Here is a 16,500-nt window from a genome sequence, read left to right as displayed (position 1 = left end):
AGGATCCCAATATTTTCAGAATGATAAATGAGCACTGGCTCCAACTTAAAGGCCTCTAACAAGAGAGTCAACCTGTCCTTTGAAGCTGTGAAGCCAGGCAATGACTTCTATCTATGAAAGTCCTAGATGGCAACTTCTTTCAGTAGAAGGCTGTTTCAACTATATTGAAAATTTATTTCATAGATATTGTTCTAAGCAATTTTTGAATCAATTAGGAAAATAAATATATAATTTTACTTTCTTTTATAGCTACCTACATAATTACCTTTACCGCATACCTTTTTCTATGTGAAATCAAATGGCTCTCTGGGTTAATTTCTTTTCAGCATCACACATTTCCTTTAGTATTTCTTGTAATCCAAGTATTCTAGCACTGAATTAGCTCAGTTTTTGTTTTCTGGAAATCATTGTGCCTTCATTTTTGATCGATATTTTGCTGGATATAGTGTTCTTGATTGAAATATTTTTTTCAAGAACATTGAATATACCATTCCACTTTCTTCTGGACTCCATTGTCTCTGACAAAAAGTCAGCTGTTAACTTTATTGGAGTTCGCTTCAATATGTAGAGTCATTTTTCTTGCTGCTTTCAATATTTTTCTTTCTATTTGTTTGACTATGAAGTGCCTGAGTGTGGATATCTTTGTGTTTAATCTTCTTGGAGTTCATTGAGCTTTTTAAAGAGTATGTTAATATTTTATTTTAATCAAATTGGGAACTTTCCAGTCATTATTGTGTAAATTAATTTTTACCTCTTCTCTATCCTCTTCTCTCTCTCTTTTTTTTTTTTTGGTATTCATATTACACATATTTTAATGCATTTATTGTGCCCTACATTTTTTTTTTGAGAATCTGTTCACGTTTCATCTTTTTTCCCTGTTCTTCAGATTGCATGATCTCTATTGATCTAGATTCAAGTCTGCTGATTTATTTCTTCCTCAACAGCCAAAATATGTTGCTGAATCCCTCTAGTGGATTCCTATAAGAATAATTCATCAGTTCCTGCTAATTCCTTTTCCTAAACCCAACAATTCAATTCTGCCATCCAGAGGTGACCTAAGTCTGCCCCCCAGGTACATTGTTCTTGATAGATTTCAGAACCCTGTCTTACCAACTTTCATGGAAGTTTGGTCAGCATCACTGGATTCAAGCTACAATCGTCCACTCTCTGTAAGGCAAATGCCAGTATTTATGTTTTAAATAAATGGGGAAACTAAAACACAGAATTGAGCAATAATGTGCCCAGAAAATGAAGGACTGTCACCCAGGTCTTCAGAGTTTTAACCAACCAGTTATTGAATGTGTATATAAGCATAACCTAGGGATTTGTTTACAATCGAAGAACAGTAATACAATAGGTAACTAGTTACAGGCTCAAAAACACTTAGGAAAGAGCAGTAGGAAATTCCAAACAAGGGAAATAAAAAGAAAACACCTCATTTTCCAATACAGAGATAGTTACTACACTGGAGTCAAGAGAAAGGACTCCAAGCTGGGACTTAGTGATAAGATAGTTCTTACTCTTAATAGGAACCCAAAATTAACATTATCCTAAATATGATTAATGTTTCTAACTCCAATAACCTTAAAGAAAGGTCTGACAACTAGAACATTTTAAACCATCAGCACATATGAGAGTTTCAAAAGAATAGCTTTAGACATATTTGGAGTTGGGTGATTTCCCTATTTTTTAAATTTTTATATCTTATTTTTTTCCATCAAGGCTAAAGATTATTTTTGGAATTTATTTTGGCACAAACATTTACCAAGTATCTATGATGGCAGGCTCTTTTATGTAAATGAATAGAACAAGGCCCTGCCACCAATGACTCAGAAACAAGGAACTGAACACATTGATTCAAACTTGGTCTGTGGAGTCAGGCAGCCCTGTCTGTGTCCCAGCTCCTTTCCTTATTAAGGTAAAATCTGGACTCACTATTTGGCCTCTTCAATCCTCAGGGTCTTTATAAAACAGAGAAAAACACATAATCAACTTTGTTTGATTTTGTGGCAATTAAATTGTATAATTCCCCAAATGTTAAAGACATGACTATCTTCCAAACCTACACTGAAAATGAGACAGACAAAGGATTATTTAACTCACTAGTGAGGAAACCAGCAGGGTCACAAAGATGATTCAAAGACATATGGGAAAGCCTGGTACACATAATAAATGAAAGAAAGTGCTGGAATAAGATCACTAAATTGTTTTTAACTTGTTACATCCTTTAGAGCAATAAAACTTAATATTTGGGGTTATCTTTCCTACAGAAATTATTCATATTTCTACCATCCAAAAATTATTTGAAAGGTATCCATCTGCTACAAGTTGCATCTAATTCTGCTGGAGCTGAAATAACAGTCAATGGGAAGTCAAACAAGATGTATGCCTCAAGAATTAGATAATCTTGGGTGGTCCTATTAGATAATATTCCAGCATGAAAAGACATGCGATCATCATTTTGCCTTATTTCCAAGTTTGGGGAATTTTTCTTAATACAGCTAAAGTGTTTAGCACAGAGCTTGTTATATAATAAGTGCTGAAAATATGATAGCATATTTATCATTTCTATCCTTATAATCCTAGCTCTGCTGCATACTAGCTGAGTGGTCTTAGGTAGTGTTATCTCTTTGCTTTAGTTTTTTCATCTATAAAATGGAGATAATGATGTTTTCTACCTCACAAGGGTATTAGGGGGATTAAGTAAGGATTTAATATGCACAAGATACTTAGTGTCTGGCACATAGTAGTCACTAAATAAGTGAATGCTGTTGTTCTCCAGAGCACGTGGTAACACACTACAGCCAGCATTTTCATAATGTAAGGAAATGAAAGGGGAAGAAACTGCTGTGAGGTGGAGAGGATGGCACAACTGCTCAGAGGTTGCTGAAGACCTTTTGTAGCTCAAACTTAGACGAAAGAACAAGCTATTTATAACTGTGCTGGGAAACCAGCTCACCCTTGCCTCAAACATTATTAAAATGGACCTGTTCCAGAATTCTGAAAGCAAAGATAAATTTCATACTCTTGTTTGTCTATGTTTTGCCCTCATCCTCACACAGTAATGATCCACAACACACTCTCACTGGTTACTATAACTACTGCCCAATGCTCTGAGACCTCTTGGGACCATGACATCTTTTCCTGGGGATGAAAATGTTAGTCACTTTTTACTAAAATCAGCTTCCCCAACATGTTCGACTGCTTTATTTAATAGAAAGCAAATGTCTTTACCAACCATATACTCTACACTATCACAGACAAAGTAGCCAAGAATATACACTCTTTTAATATTTGCCCATCTATGTGAAGGGCATCTGAAATGTGCGTAGCTGGCATTGATATGTTGGGGAATGCAATTTCGATCAATGATCAGCTTGTGCTGGTATAAAAAAGACCCCTATCTGAGTGCTTTGGACTTCTCTGTTCCATGAGTCTTTATATGATGGATAAATATCATGATTATAAATACCCAGAGCCCAGAGTCAGTCCAGCTATTTTTTTTTTCCTAAACACAGGAAGATTGATGGAAATAGGTTTAATGATAGCTTCAGCAGATGCAAGTTACTAGGAGGCCACCTGGAGCTGTGTCTTTCTCCTCCCAGGTCGTGGCTCCTAAGCTGAGATGCAGCTCAGACTGCAACTGTCACTGAAGATGTCCAGTATAATAAGCCAATCAAAAGGATAAGATGGGCTATACTGTGACACCTCGTAAACAGGTGGTTAGTGTTAAAAAGTTATCACAGCCTTTTCAGAAGTGATTCATCTTTCCCAGTTTATTATTTATTCATTTATTCATTTATTGACTGTCTCTAATGATAGAAGAAATAACTACATTATCAATTTCAGATTATCTGTATATCCCAGAAAATCACAAGGGAATAGCCAAAAGTTCTGCATATTTCCATACCAAATATAATCCTGGAAAGAGGTTTTTGTTTTGTGTACTTCTAGAATTTTTTATGAGAGATAGAAAGAGACAGATCTTTGTACATTTGTTCATATGTTTGTAACCTGCCTGACAGGTATGGGTTTGTTCCAGTATCTAAGTCTGCATAACAAACCATACACAAATTTAATAGCTTTGAAAACATCAGTATTTGCTCACAGATCTGCACTTTGGACAGGGTTTGAAGGGGATAGCTTGTCTGTGCTCCACTCAGCACCAGCCAGGATGGCTCAAAGGATTGGGGTAGAATCATCTGAAGGCCATGTGCCCTGCATGCCCAGTGTCTAGGCTGGAAGACTAAGATCTGGGGCTCGAGAGCTGGGTGTCCCCAGGCACCTCTTGTTTTCTATTTGCTCTGCCCTCATGGTGTCTCCAGCATGGTAGCTTTGGGTGGGCTAGACATCTTCCATGTCAACTGAGGATTCCCAAGGCTTCTCTACTGCCTGGAGTTGGGGAGACACAATATCACCTTTTATGACTTAGCCTTGGAAACACACAGGATCACTTCCACCACATTCCACTTGCTGGAATCAAGTCTCTAAAACCAGCTCACAAACACAAGAGGGCAAACTGGAATCCATCTTCTCAGAGGAGCATGAAAGAGTTTCTATACACTTTTTAAAACCCCAGGAACTTAGCAACTAAATAAATACCTGAAGAAATAATAATAAATTGGGAAGCATGAATCATTTCTGAGAAAGGTTGTAAAAATCTTTTAACACTGATCATCTGTTCCTACTGTGTGATAGTATAGCCCATCTTGTTCTTGAATATACCTCTTAAAGAAAATGCATACCTTCTACAATGTGCATAGTTGTTGGAATTAACTTAGTCATGAGTATTTTCCTACATCAGAGACTAATTTACCAGCATCATTTTAAGAGTTGCATTATAATTTATTTAACCAATTTCCAGTCACTCAATGTCAGATATATAAACAATTTTCTTTATTATATAGATAACTCTATAAATAAAGATGTTTTAACATCTGTGTGCAGGTTTTTGAGTGAATATAAATTCTCAACTCCTTTGATTGTGTACCAAGGACTATGATTGCTGGTTCATATGATAAACCAATTTTTCTTTTCTCTTTTTTTTTTGTGAGACGCTGTCTTCCAAAATGACTGTGTCCCTTTGCGTTTCCACCAGCGATTGATAAAAGTTCCTGTTGCTCCACATTCTCACCAGCACTTGGTGTTGTCAATGATCTGGATTTTAACCATTTTTATAGATGTGCTGTTATCACTCCTTTTCATTTTAATTTGCATTCCTCCAATGATACAGGATATGGAGTGTCTTTTTAATATATTTATTTGCCATTTGTATATCTTCTTTGATGAGGTCTCTGGCCCATTTTTTAGTCAGGTTGCTTGCTTTTCAATAGTTGACTTTTAGAAGTTCTTTGTATGTTTTCGATAACAGTCCTTTATCAGATGTGTCTTTTGAAAATATTTTTTCTCAGTGTGGCTTGTGTTTTCATTCTCTTGACAGTATCATTTTACAAAACAAATATTTTTACTTTTAATGAACTTCAGCTTACTGATTATTTCTTTCATGGACCATACCTTTGGTACTGTGTCTAGAAAGTCTGTGCCAAATCAAAGATCATCCACATTTTCTGTTATCTTCTAAAAGTTTTACAGTTTTCCATTATACATACAGGTCTGTGACCCATTTGAGTTAGTTTCTATGGAGAATGTTTCATCTGTGTCTATGCTCATGTGATGTCCAGTTGTTGCAGCTCCGTTTGCTGAAAAGACTACTTTTCTCCAGTGTAAGTGCCTTCATTCCTTTGCCAAAAATAAGTTGACTACATTTGTGTGGGTCTACTTCTGTCCTTTAATGGAATACATTAATGTCATGTATGTATTACATTGTATGTATGTATATATGTAATGTATGTATGTAATGTATTCCAGTACATTAATCTATCTGCCTATTCTCTTGTCAATACTACACTGTCATGTTTATTTTAGCTTTATAGTAAGGTTTAAAGTCACTGTCGGTCCTCCAACTTTGTTCTTAATCTGTTAATATTGTGTTGGCTATTCTGAGTCTTTTGCCTATCCACATAAACTTTAGAATCAGTTTATTGATCGTCACATAATAATTTGCTGGAGTTTTGATTGAGAAGACATTGAATCCATAGATCAAGTTGGAAGAAACTTATACTTTGATAATATTGAGTTTTCCTGTTCATGGACATGGAATATATATTCATTTATTTAGTTCTTCTGATTTATTTCATCAGAGTTTTGTAGTTTTACTCATATAGATCTTGTTAGATTTGCACCTAAGTATTTTCTATTTTGCAGTGCTAATGTAAATGTCAGATATGCAGATGACACCACTCTTATGGCATAAAGTGAAGAAGAACTAAAGAGCCTCTTGATGAAAGTGAAAGAAGAGAGTGAAAAAGTTGGCTTAAAGCTCAACATTCAGAAAACTAAGATCATGGCATCTGGTCCCATCACTTCATGGCAGATAGATGGGGAAACAGTGGAAACAGTGGCTGACTTTATTTTTTCTGGGCTCCAAAATCACTGCAGATGGTGACTGAAGCTATGAAATTAAAAGACACTTGCTCCTTGGAAGGAAAGTTATGACCAATCTAGACAGCATATTAAAAAGCAGAGACATTACTTTGCCAACAAAGATCCGTCTAGTCAAGGCTATGGTTTTTCCAGTGGTCATGTATGGATGTGAGAGTTGGACTATAAAGAAAGCTGATCACAGTAGAATTGATGCTTTTGAACTGTGGTGTTGGAGAAGACTCTTGAGAGTCCCTTGGACTGCAAGGAGATCCAACAAGTCCATCCTAAAGGAGATCAGTCCTGGGTGTTCATTTGAAGGACTGATGTGGAAGCTGAAACTCCAATACTTTGGCCACCTCATGCGAAGAGCTGACTCCTTGGAAAAGACCCTGATGCTGGGAAGGATTGGGGGCAGGAGGAGAAGGTGACGACAGAGGATGAGATGGTTGGATGGCATCACTGACTCAATGGACATGGGTTTGTGTGGACTCAGGGAGTTGATGGACAGGGAGGCCTGGCGTGCTGCGGTTCATGGGGTCGCAAAGAATCGGACATGACTGAGTGATTGAACTGAACTGAACTAAACTGAAGTCTACTGGTGGTAAATTCCCCCAACTTTTGTTTTTCTGAGAAAGTCTTTGCTTCTCTTTCACTTTTGAAGGATGACTTCACAGGGTACTGAATTCTAGGTTGAGTGTGGAGGGGTTTCTCTCACTCATTTAAATAATTTCATTCCAGTTTCTTCTTGCTTCCCTGGTTTCTGAGAAATCAGATGTAGTTCTTATCTTTGCTGCTCTACAGGTAAAGTGTCTTTCCTCTCTGGCTTCTTTCAGGAGTTTTCCTTACTCTTCAATTTTCTGTAGTTTGAAATATATGCATACTTGTAGGTTTGGGGTGTTTGTTAGTTCGTTTCTGCATTTACCCTGTTTGATGTTCTCTAAGCTTTCTAGATCTGTGCTTTGATGTCTAACATTAATTTGGGGAAATTCCTCGTCATTACTGTTTCAACTATTTTCCTCTTCCTTTCTCTTCTCCTTCTGGTACTCCTATTGTTCTTTTGTTAAACCTTTTGTTGTTGTTCTATCCTTCTTGGATTTTCTGTTCTATTTTTCCCCAGTCTCTGGTTTATTTGCTTCTGTGGTCTTGGGACATCCTATTGAGACATCCTCAAATACTCAGAGAGTCTTCCCTCAGCTATGACCAGTCTACTAAAATCCCACTGAAGGCATTCTTCATTCCACAGTGTTTGTTATCTCTCTCATTTCTTTTTTTTTTCTTAGAATTCTCATCTCTCTTCTTATATTGCCCTTTTGTTCTTATTTGTTGTCCACTTTATTCACTGGAGTTCAGTATATTAATCATGGTTGTTTTGGATCCCCTGTGTGATCATTCTCACATTTCTGCCCTATCTGACTCTGGTTCTGAAACTTGTTCTATCTCTTTAAACTGTGTTTTTGCCTTTTAGTATGTCTTGTAATTTTTTCTTCGTAGCCTAACATGATATACTGGGTAAAAAGAACTATTGTAATAGACTTTAATAATATAGTAATATATTATAATAATATAACATAGTTAAGATAGTAGTGAGGTGTAGGGGAAGAGGAAGCTTTCTATAATCCTATAATAAGGTTTCAGTGTTATGTTTTCTTCGATTATGATTCTGGCTGATATCTAATGCAAAATCTGCAGAAAATGTAATTAAAAACAAGATCTATGTTAAAATGATGTCTATTCAGATAGTATTTCATATCAGTTGTTCTTCTCAACCTAGCACTATTTTATTCCTTCCCCTATTAACTGCTTTGCTGTGAATAGTTTTTTAATTATGCATAACAACTTCTCTTATTTACATATAAATAATTACCAAATAAATTATATTTTACCCTGTACCTCTCGATCTGCTTCCACTCTTTGGAATAAATTCTTTTCTATTGGTCTATTTCTAATTGAGTTTGAAAGTATGGACTAGTCTTGACATGCACTATAAATGGCTTTTGTTGGAACTAGAGATTATGCTTTCCAGTCCCAGCTTTCCTCTAGCTCTGTTTTCAATTAAATTTGAATTTTGCTCCATTGTTGACAATATTATGAGATACATCATATAAAAATCTAATTTGCATATAGTGAAACATAAGAAGCACTCCAGAGGCATTTCTTATTATTTAGATTCTAAAGTTATTCCCTTATCCTACATCTGGTGGAATCCTGTACTGTTCATTTTTTCTTATACTCTGAAATTCCCATGTGAGCCACTAGCGTTAGATGAAATCATCCCTAAAGACTCTGAAAAGAACTTTATCAAAGAATCATACCTCTAGCATCATGCTTTCTAGTGCTTTTCACACATAAAAAGTCAATATTCACATGAACGATTTAGCTTAACTTATTTCTACAAGCACAATGGCGTTATATTTACACTTAAGAGAAAGATAAACAGCAATGATTTCTTATAATTCTGTTTATGGGCATCACACACACACACACACACACACACGGCTTTATAGATACTCTACTTTAGCTATAACCCCTGTGGTTGCACAAAGCAGAAAACCAACACAAACTAATTTAACCAAGTGAAAATTCATTGTTTCAAACAACCAACAAGTCCAAGGGCAGATTTTCAGGCACTGATGACCCAGGTGCTCCAGCAACAAGCAGCATTTCCAGGTCTCAGTCTCAATCTCTTTCTCTCCTCTCCTTCATTCTTGCAAAGGCATTTGCCTAAGTGGGGTCAGGATAGTCACCAGCACCTTTGGCCTTACAGCCTGCCTGCTAGCCTCGTGACTACAGTGCTGCTGCTGCTGCTGCTAAATCGTGTCAGTCGTGTCCAACTCTGTGCGATCCCATAGACGGCAGCCCACCAGGCTCCACCGTCCCTGGGACTCTCCAGGCAAGAACACTGGAGTGGGTTGCCATTTCCTTCTCCGATGTATGCGAGTGAAAAGTGAAAGTGAAGTCGCTCAGTCGTGCCTAACTCATAGCGACCCCATGTACTGTAGCCTACCAGGCTCCTCCGTCCATGGGATTTTCCAGGCAAGAGTACTGGAGTGGAGTGCCATCGCCTTCTCTGATGACTACAGTGAGAAAGCTCATTTCTTCCTGAAGAGTTCCAACAAAAGTTCTGGACGGTGCCACGTTGGACTGGTTTGGATTATGTACTCATCCCTGAACCAACCCCTGGGCCCACAGGGTAAAGTCTGTCCATCAAACACGTGGGCCATTTGCAGCTCCTGGATCCAAGCCTACCCAACACTTGAACAGAGAGAGGGAGGGGTATTTCCCATGGAAAAATCAAGTGGATTGCCAGACTATGTGGGAAGTACATAAAATAAATACCTACTAAGCTCCCTCGTTTGAATGATCAAACATCCCTCCAAATCAGATTGGGCTCTCTTTCCTTTTACCCAACTACTGTGCTTACACAAACCAAGTTCAGTCAAGAAACTAGGTGAGGGAAAAACATTTGAAAATCTGCACTGTGTTGAAATATGGAGCCTCCAAGTATTTCTCTTTTCAGACTATCTGCTGTCATCACATGCACCAATGCAGTAGCGCACTGCAGTCATCATTCACCCCAAGAAGGGTTAATAATTCCAGCTAAAGTTAAGGCAACATGTTTGTCTCATCTATCTTCCAAAAGCCCACTAAAATGACATTAAGAAAAATATAAGCATAAACTCAGTACAAAGAATCATAGAAGAGATGACAGCAAAAAAGACCTTGGAAGCTGGGAAGCAGATGGGTAAAACATGTGAAAGGCGAAAGCTGGGCCAGCGAGGGTTGTAGGATCCAGAAGCAAGGAAATCAAACAGCGCAGATGAAAATTAAGGGTTCTGAGCGTTTAGGTGGGGATGAAAGCAGAAGAGTCTGACAGAAGTTAGGCAGAGAATCGTATATTAACACGTATATGGAATCTAGAAAAATGGTACTAGTGAACCTATCTTCAGGGCAGGAGTAGAGATGCAGATGTAGAGAATGGACATGCGGACAGAGGGCAGGATGAAGAGAGGAGCAGTAACATGTATACACTGGGAGAAGGAAATGGCCACCCACTGCAGTACTCTTGCCTGGAGAAGCCCGTGGACAGAGGAGCCTTGTGGGCTGCTGGCCATGGGGTCACACAGAGTTGGACACAACTGAAGCGACTTAGGCATGCATGCATGCATTGAAGGAAATGGCCACCCACTCCAGTGTTCTTGCCTGGAGAATCCCAGGGAGGGAGGAGCCTGGTGGGCTGCTGTCCACGGGGTCGCAGAGTCAGATACAACGGAAGCGACTTAGCAGCAGCAGCAGACGTGTATACACTACGGAAGGTAAACTAGACAGCTAGCGGGAACCTGACCTGTAACACAGGGAACTCAGCTTGGTGCTCTGTGCTAACCTTGAGGGCTGGAAGCGGGGTCGGGGGGAAGCTTAAGAACATGAAGATACATGTATACTTAAAGGTGATTTGCATTATTGTACAGCAGAAACTAACAAAACCTGGTAAAGCAATTATACTCCAATTTTAAAAAGTTAGGCAGAGAAATTGACACACATCAAGACCCGCCTTCCAATCCCGGTAGCCTGGAGGCTGGCCTTACGGCACTCAAAGGTCGGAAGCGACGGCTCTGCAGGGGCAGAAGAGGGAGACCCCAGAGCACTTGCCCTCAGGAATCCTGAACCTGGTTTTTAAAAGTGATATAATCAACACTGTGTGTGCTTAAGGGGTATGTGTTGATTGGATACAGTTGTGTTAATATGACTACTGCCCTAAATTTGAGCCTGGATTTCCCAGTTATTATGAAGGTGAAGTGAAGTGACGTGAGTGGAAGTCTCTCAGTCGTGTCTGACTCTGCAACCCCATGGACTGTACAGTCCACGGAATTCTCCAGGCCAGAATACTGAAGTGGGTAGCCTTTCCCTTCTCCGGGGTATCTTCCCAACCCAGGAATTGAACTGGGGTCTCCTGTATTGCAGGCGGATTCTTTACCAACTGAGCTAGGAGGGAAGCCTATTATGAAGGTATAGTTGTCAAATAGAAGAAAGAACATATTTTTTTAATTTATTTTGTTGAAGTGTAGTTGATTTACAATGTTGGCTTCACTTCTGCTGTACAGCAAACTGGCTCAGTTATATACGTATATATATATTCTTTCTCATTTTGGTTTATCATAGGAGAGTGAATGTAGTTCCCTGTGCTATGCAATAGGCCCTTGCTGTACATATAATAGTTTGCATCTGCTAACCTCTAACCCCCAATCTATCCCACCCCCACATCATTCCCTCTTGGCAACCACAAGTCTGGAATGTATTTTCTTGGCAATTTGTTAGCTCTAATAGAGATGTAGTTTGTGCCCCCATCCTGGGCTTCCCTGGTGGCTCACTGGTAAAGAATCACCTTGCCAAAGCAGGAGAGTCAGGTTCAATTCCTGGGTCGGGAACATCACCTGGAGAAGGAAATGGCAATCCACTCCAGTATTGTTGCCTGGAGAATTCCGTGGACAGAGGAGCCTGGCGGGCTACAGTCCACGGAGTTGTGAAGAGCTGGACACAACTGAGCAACTAAGCTTGCATACTCGCACGCATACAGGTACTCTTGCCTCAGGTCCTACAGAGAGGGCTCAAAACCAACAGGAAAAAGGAGCTTTGAAGAACAGCAGAGGGAACACAGACAAATCGACAGCAACCACAAGGCACACTCTCAATGACACGCTCGTGGAGACAGGAAGACATCCTTCTGCTGAGAGGCGGAAGGAGCCTGCACCCCTCCCCGGGCTCGCCTGTCCCTGGCCCGAGCACTGCGGCCAGCTTGAGTGAACAGGGGCCCTTTGGAGTGTCCTGTGCTCCCTGTGAGGACATTCTGCCCTGGAGAGATTCCACACCCTCCATGGCACCGCCTGCCACACAGTGTAGGGGATCCCGCAGCTCTTGTGCTTACGGCAAACCCTCCCACCCTGACATTCTGTGCCCTCAGGCCTGAACCTGTGCCCCTCGGTCACTGAGCTGAACCAGGCCAGAGCCTCGCCCAGCGGCTCTGAATCCCCTTAAACTGCCCGACTACTATTGGTTTCCTGAATTTTCACTCTGACCTCTGGAACACAGGGTCAGATACAAAGTCGGTCACCAGCAAAACTCGGACACCCCGAATTTCTTTTCTGAAAATTCCCTTCCCTTTCTGATCTCAAAGACACCTAGCTTCTCCCATAGCCATAGCTTCCCACCTGCCCAGTGCACATAGCGTCCATCTCTCTCCCACCTCCCCTGCTCCAGGGCCTCCTCACCATTTCCATCTACTCCCCCTCTGGGGCCCTCTGAAGTTCCTCTGAAGCTCAAGTGCACATACGACATCAGCCATCACCTTTACTCAAGTACCTCAGGGTTACTTGCCCTCATTCCACGAAAATGTTACCACCTGGCTTGTGGCTTGTGTCTCGAACCCTGAACCAGCTGTTACACTTGGCATGTCAATAGGGAGATGATTTTCCCGAAACACTGGCTGCGCGATTCCTCCTGTCTCCATCCTCCAGCAACCCCTTCCTCAGCGCCCCTGCCCCCAGGGCCCTTCATCACGACTCTGCTCCGTGCCCAGCTCAGCAGACCCCAGGCCCACCCACTCCACACATGCATCGACACAGATCAGCGTGGCTTGCAGGACACTGGACAGCCATGCTGACTGACCTTCTTTAAATCTATGATCAGTAACCCCACATGGGTCTTTCCTGCTGATTTGCAGGATCGGTTCTTCCTTCCTTCTTCCTTTCCACTTCTAATCCCCTAGGTTGATATTTCACAGCTTTTCAAACCCTTGTACACTGTTGGTGGGAATGTAAACTGGTGCAGCTACTACAGAAAACAATTTGGAAGTTGCTCAAAAAGCTAAAAATAGAGTTACCTTTGACAGCGCAATCCCACTCCTGGTCATAGATCTGGACAAAACTATCATTCAAAAACATACATGTACTCCTATCTTCATAGCAGCACTGTGACCAAGACATGGAAACAGTTTACATGTCCATCAATAGATGAATGGATAAAGAACAGGTGGTACAGACACACGGGAGAGTATTGCCCACAAAATGAATGAAATGATGCTATTTGCAGCAACATGAGTGGATCCAGAGATTATCATACAAAATGAAGTAAATTAGAGAAAGACAAATGCCACATGATATCACTTATATGTGGAATCTAAAATAGAGGACAAATGAACTTATCTACAGAACAGAAACAGACTCAGACATAGACGATAGACTTGTGGTTGCCAAGGGTGAGGGAGTTGCGGGAGGGAAGGACCGGGAGTTTGGGATGAGCAGATGCAAACTATGTAAGATGGATAAACACTAAGGTCCTACCGTATAGCACAGGAATCTGTGTTCAGTATCCTGTGATAAACCTAGTGGAAAAGAAAATGAATATATGTCTATAACTGAATCACTTTACTATACACCATATATTAACGCAGCATTGTAAATCATCTGTGCTTCGATAAGTAAATAAAAATTGTACACCCTTCCCCTGCTCCCCTATCCTTCAACACCTCCATCCCTATGCTTATCCTCAGTCGATGTCCTTGCTTCTTATTTAATCAAACAGATGTAGTCCGAAGAAAGCATGTGCGTGCTATTACCACCAGTTCTCCTGGTCTACCTGCATCTATGCCATCTACTCTGCCTTTGCTCCCATGAAAAATGGATGAGTGGTCCTAACTCCACTCCTGGCCAAGTCCTTCAGTGTTTACAAACTACACCCCCACCTACTCAAGAACATCTGTGCTACAACTGCCTTTTCTATGCCATGTCATCAACTTTCCCGCAAACTAAAAAGGCTGATGGGGGAGGGGAAAAGAACAAGGAGGTACAAACATGCTTGAACTTGTAGGTATCCCTAGGTATCACTGCCTCATCTTGCCACCCTTTTAGCAAAACCTACAAAGGCATTTCTATACTAGTTGTGCCCAATTCCTTCCCTTCATTCCCCCGGAATCCACTGCATTTAGTCTCTGGCCCTCGTGACAATCAGTACAGCTTTTTCTGTTGTCAGTGAAATAGTTCCCAGTCCTCATTTACTCCTCACATCTAATAGCGGCACTGACACGGTCAATCCCTTCCTCTTTCCATGAATACCCTCTTCTCTTGGTTTCTAGGACTCTCATAGTTTTCCTCCTATTTGCCAACCATTCCTCATCAGTCTCTCTTTGCTGATTCTTCCTCACCTTCCCAATTTCTGAATGTTGGAGTGTCCAGGACTCAGTCCTTGGAGCTCTTTTCTTTGCTTTTCTCTAAATGGCTTGGTTATTGATCACTCCTAACTTATATCTCTAGTCCAGACCTCTCCTCTGAAATCCAGACTCACCTATCCACTGTCTTCTTTATAAATGAATGAACTTGGATCTCTAATACATATCTCAAACTTCACATGACTAAAACCAAATTTTTTATTTCCCTCCCAACCTAGCTCTTCCTATATTGTCCTTGTCTCAGTAAATGGCAATGATTCTTTGCCTGGCCTCTGTCCTAAAACCTCAGCTTCTTTCTTGATCCCTCAATTTCCTCAGCAACTCTTGTCAGTGCTTCTTTTGAAATGTGTTCAGAATCTGTCCACTTCTTGATCAATAGATGAAGACTCAGGTTCAAGTCACCATCACTTCTAACCTGCACTGTGGCAACAGCCTCTCTAACATTCTCTGATTTCACCATTGCCCTTGTGTCATCCATTCTCCACCAGACAGCCAGAGAAATATTGTATTTTCATTTCTTTTAGTTTTTTTTTTAATTCAAGTATAGTTGATTTACAATGTTGTGTAAGTTTCAGGTTTACAGCACAGTGATTCAGAGAAGGAAAGTGGAGAAGGAAATGACCACTCACTCCAGTATTCTTTTCTCATGAACGGAGGAGCCTGGCAGACTACAGTCCATGGAGTTGAACAGAGTAGAACTTGACTGAAGAGACTAGCATACACGCACACATATATATACACAGATGCATTCTTTTTCAGATTCTTTTCCATTACGGCTTATCACAGGATATTGAATATAGTCTCCTGTGCTGTGCCCTAGGACCCTGTTTATCCATCCTGTATATAATAGGCTGCACCTGCTAATCTCAAATCCCACTCCATCCCACCCCTAATGCCCCTCCTCCTTGGCAACCACAAGACTGTTCAGAACAATATTTTTAAAGTGTTAGTCAAACTATACTTTCTCTATACTCAGAATCCTCCATGATGTCACACCTGTGATCCTCATCTGACTTCACCTCTGATCACTCGCCCCCCTGCTCATCCCAGTCCAGCCTCACTCGTCTCCTTGACTTTCCCTAAACTTCTCACGTCCCCACCTCAAGACTTTTGTGTTTTCAGTTTCCTTGGTCTGAAAAGCTCTTCCCCAATGTGCCTATTACCCCTTTACTTCTTCCTATTCTGTTCACGAGGTTCACCTTGCCTTTGAAGCCTGCCCTGACTCCCCCTCTTGCAGTCCTTTTCAGCCTTCTTTGACTCTGTGTTTTTCATCAGACTCATCTCTACCTGATTGACCCACTGAATGTGGTTTTGATTGCAAACCCCTTAAAGAAAGAGATTTCATCTTTTTACTTTCTTCCAATTCCCTAGTGTCTAGAATAATAGTAAGTTAGTCCAGTCACTCAGTCGTGTCCGACTCTTTGCGACCCCATAGATGGCAGCACACCAGGCTTCCCTGTCCATCGCCAACGCCTGGAGCTTACTCAAACTCATGTTCATTGAGTCGGTGATGCCATCCAACCATCTCATCCTCTGTCATACCCTTCTCCTGCCTTCAATTTTTCCCAGCATCAGGATCTTTTCCAATGAGTCAGTTCTTCGCATCAGGTGGCCAAAGTATTGGAGTTTCAGCTTTAGCATCAGTCCTTCCAATGAATATTCAGGACTGATTTCCTTTAGGATGGACTGGTTGGATCTCCTTATAGTCCAAGGGACTCTCAAGAGTCTTCTCCAACACCACAGTTCAAAAGCATCAATTCTTCAGCCTTTGGCTTTCTTTATAGTCCAACTCTCTCATT

The sequence above is a fragment of the Giraffa tippelskirchi genome, chromosome 8 (genome assembly GCF_054371585.1).
Source record: "Giraffa tippelskirchi isolate mGirTip1 chromosome 8, T2T-mGirTip1v1.2.pri, whole genome shotgun sequence".
NCBI classification, from domain to species: Eukaryota; Metazoa; Chordata; class Mammalia; order Artiodactyla; family Giraffidae; genus Giraffa; species Giraffa tippelskirchi.
This window is presented reverse-complemented; position numbering follows the sequence as displayed.